The 4,203-nt window shown below is 36.6% G+C and overlaps 1 long non-coding RNA gene across 1 annotated transcript; it reads right to left on the reverse strand.

Annotated features, from left to right (window-relative positions):
- Positions 1 to 2,778: 2,778 nt before the first annotated feature.
- Positions 2,779 to 3,732, reverse strand: LOC107095088. Its single transcript, XR_001481718.1, has 3 exons — positions 3,674 to 3,732; positions 3,338 to 3,582; positions 2,779 to 3,264 (listed from the first exon to the last, which is right to left on the reverse strand). It is a non-coding gene; the product is annotated as an uncharacterized LOC107095088 (long non-coding RNA).
- Between the last annotated feature and the right edge of the window lie 471 nt (positions 3,733 to 4,203).

Here is a 4,203-nt window from a genome sequence, read left to right on the forward strand (position 1 = left end):
AAGAATTGAGGCAGTTCTGAAGGCAAAAGGGGGTCCAACCCGTTACTAGCATGGGGTACCTAATAAAGTGGCCGGTGAGTGTAGTTTTAACCATTCAAGCAAAATGGTATCCGACTTATTATTTATATAATTATTTATCTTAATTAGCTCAAAAACTATATTTTTAAGTCTATTAACAATTGATCGGCTCTTAACTACATATTAGATACAAAAAGAAGTAAAAAAAAAAATCATAGAAAATATTGATTAGAGGACTCACTCTGTTACCCTATATAAGTTCCCATAAGTGTTTCTATGAAAAGGCAGTTTGGAAATATAATAACAGCTAATTTCTCATCCAGTAACTGAGGAAATGTCTCCACTCCAGATAGATAAGCAGCCGCAATGCCTTTTTTAAGTAGAAACATCTGCCACCCTGAAGATCATAAACCATAACAATCAATCATAACTTAAAAGACATTATTATGTTACAGTTATGTCATGTCATGTCATATTCTCTCAACACACAAATACTTTGGTTCAGCTTTATGTCAATTATGCCTCTAATTGGTTGAATCTTAAGACTTGTGATATATAGACAAAGATGAATCATGCAAACTGATTGTTTTTAATATACTGTGACACCTTAAAGTAAAACATCTTTGTGTCATTTGTGACCCTTCATTAACACTGATCCATCCTAAGAACTAACAAACATTTTCCACAAGTGCACATCAACACACAATCAAAGTAAATGTGCAGAGGCACCCTGGGGGGTGGCAGCAGCTTTGAAGTCGTCCCTATTTACAGATACACTGATGGTTAAAAAAAAAAAAAAAGAAGAAGAGTTTGGGTTGCATCCAGCAAACACAATACATGATGAAATTAGTGTCTGTTGAAACTGAAAAGTTAAAAATGAAATGCGAAATGTTATAACAGATATAATCATCAAAGGGGGGGTGGGGGGTACCAATTAAAATCTACACCAAATGACAGTCAGGCGTAAAGATAACATCAGTGCACACTGAGCAGCTCATGAATGAGAGTAGCTTTTATCAAGACTGTCAAATTATTTAGAGCTGTTTGCCGAGTCGAACTGCAGCTTATGCAACCACAATATTAACGTTCCAGTTTACGGTTCTAATATAATGCTATTCTGGGAAAGTTCAAGTTTTAGATTCGAAAAATATTCTTTTTCTAAACAATAAATAAAGGCTTAGCGAAGCAAATAACTAAAAACATGCTGCAACAGCAAGATGCAGGGAGTGAGCAGCATTGGCCTTGCTTGTGATTCTTCTTACCTCCTGAAGCTTCAACCTCCACCTCCATATTTTCATTTCCTTCTATTTCTAAAGGTTTTTTTTTCTTTTAGATAACAGACAAAGTATCTTTGAAGACCAGATTTTTATCTGCCTTAGATATCAGGCACCATTTAGTATTAGATTTTTTGAATGTTGTACACACACATGTCACCATCACAGAAAAGCCTTTTTAATTTCCAGAAAACCTTTCCATTTAATATTTCTATGAAATATATTGTCTTCAGGTACTAAACCATGTCTGATTGCAGTAGAATCAATTTCTATAAGGAGCATTGAAAACACCCTACAAGAACCTTGACTCCTTGTCAAGGTTAAGCATGGAAACAAATCCTTTCATCTCCCAGTTAATACACAGATGAGGGTTAAAAAATGATCACTACTATCAGTTCTGAAAGATTTCGTTGGTGACAAATAGCTGGGATTAGTTTTGAGGATATCACTTTCAAGGCACATATCTGAGTGTGAGGCGGAAGATTAGACAGCGAGAGCATTCTCACAACAGCATCACACCAAGGTTCACAAAGGAATCAGAGACATGAGGATAAATCACAGCAGCTCCACTGGGAAATAAACGAGCTTCATCCAACGGCACAACGTCATGAGGATTTTAAGATTTGCTTGGCTGATGAAACAGATATTTATGAACAATGAAAAAGCTGCACATAAATATAAAAATATGATGTTAAAAACTAAGATCTGCACTCCAAAAAGAGTGAAAGAAAGACTAAAATAAAACATTAGACATGGAATAAATAATTTAAAGGCCTTGTAGTAAAAATCCCCCTCATATAAAAAATAAGATATGAGAAGTAGAGCCATGTGAAATACTGAGGCAATTGTTACTTGTTTCTTGGGGTCTTTAAAATTTTCAAACAGAGTGGTTAGAGCAGAGCACTGAGAAGAAGAGCTTTCTGAGAAGGCTGTGAGTGTTTGGACAGGACACCCCAGATTGTTCCCTGAGCGCTGCAAGACAGTTATTGGTATGTACAGAAGCAATGAGAAATAAATGATAAATAAAACTAATATTAGCACCTAAATATGGGAATTAAGTTTTTAACTGCTGCTGTTTAATGTTTTCTGTCTGTTAAAGTTAAATCATTCCATCTGAAATTTTATTCAGAAATACAAAAGTACACTTACACTGTAGAAAATATCACATTAAATCAGATTAAGCTCTTTCAATTTTAAGCCAGTCAGGATTTCTGAAACGATCTCTATGCAATAAATGAATAATTACAAATTTATTTTTGCAAATTATGTATTGGTTTTTTGATATTTGGCATTGTAAACTGATTCAATACACAGACATTGCAAACTAACCAAATCTTTAACTATCATTCAAGAAAATATTTTAAACCATTGCTTTGTGGTGTAACATCATTGAAAAATCTAAAGAAATTAGCAAAGGTATCAAGTAAATAATTGTGAGACTGCATGAGTCTGCTTAAAACAAGTTCCATGTTCCAATGGGGGTCAGGTTTATTTATTCAAACAACTAGCAATGATAAACAACATGAGTATGTAAAGATTTGATGACATTCAGCAAGAAGAATGATTCTGTGTTACAAAGATAAATGTGTTTGGGTGCAAAATATGAAAACGTCTAATTATCCACAGTATACTGAAATGATGGACAGAAAGGTCGTTCAAAGTGAAGTTATTACTTCAAAACCACCAACAACAAACCGATTAGTTTGCTTATACATTTGCCATTCTTAAATTTAATAAAACTGCATTAAATTACCTATGTAACAATAGAACCAAACAGGAAAAACTTGCAAGCTTAAGAACACAATTCCAACTGTGAACATCAGTGTCATGATTGGTTTAAGGCTAAACCCACATGCAGAACACAAACGGAGGCTGAATAAAAGTTTATTCAGAAACAGAGTTTATTGAAAAAGGTTTTCACACAAAGACATGAACTGGTTCAGGTACTGGTCCGGGTTGGGTTCACTGATGTCTGCAGAGACGGACAGTTTGATTAGCCAGGCTGTCAGATAATTAATTGAGTCTTTAGATTATTCAGAGTCTACCTTGAAGAAGTCCAGGCTTTACTTGTGAGAGAGGGAACCGTTGGGTCCAGAGACTGTTGGTTCAGCAGAGTGCACAAGCAGCAGCAGCGTCTAGCTTCTGACTTTGAATGGCAGACCTTGATCAGAGTTTCCAGCTCTTTTCTGAGAGCAGCAGGAGAAATCCAGATTGGAATCTTCAGGTTCGGCTCACCAGGGCTGGCAGGCAGGTTAAGCTCATCCAGAGGTTCAGACTTGAGACAGGTTTCCTGTGAGCAAAGACAGAGGCAGATTAGAATCAGGTTTCTCTCAAGAGACAACTAAGATTCTTTCAGGTAACAGAGGCTCAGGTTCGCTAACCAAACTAGGTCAACACTGCGGCGTTGAAGGAAGGTCTGGCAGCTGCTTATGTAGGGAAGGTCTCCTGATGAGCAGAGAGCTCCAGGTGTGCTGGAGGGCTCCAGCCCAGGAGACCCACGGCGTACTCTGCTGGAGAAAGGTGGTACATCCCCAGATCCCAACAATCAGTGGTAGAAGTGACATGTTGGGTGTTTTGTGACAATAAGTCTTGGTGCAATTTAATAAAGGGATTTTATCATCAAGAAAAAAAAACATAATGTGAAATTATAAAAGCAATACCTTAAGGTAATAGTTAGAACATCCAAAACGGTGGATCAGTTTATTCTACCCCTCCCAAAAATTTAAACCCCTTCAGATGAAGAAATAATGAGTGACCATAATAATTAGTGGTGCGTTCACCCCAAACCCAGTAATCTGAGAAAATTTAATAATTCTTTTGTACTAGCTAGCTTGAAAATCAATTTGCATGGCAGGAGAAAGGTTTACCTAAGTCACCGGGTCTCCTTGTTGTTGGTTTCACCTCAACATGG

The sequence above is a fragment of the Cyprinodon variegatus genome, unplaced genomic scaffold, assembly GCF_000732505.1.
Source record: "Cyprinodon variegatus isolate N-32 unplaced genomic scaffold, C_variegatus-1.0 Scaffold22, whole genome shotgun sequence".
In the NCBI taxonomy this organism is placed as follows: Eukaryota; Metazoa; Chordata; class Actinopteri; order Cyprinodontiformes; family Cyprinodontidae; genus Cyprinodon; species Cyprinodon variegatus.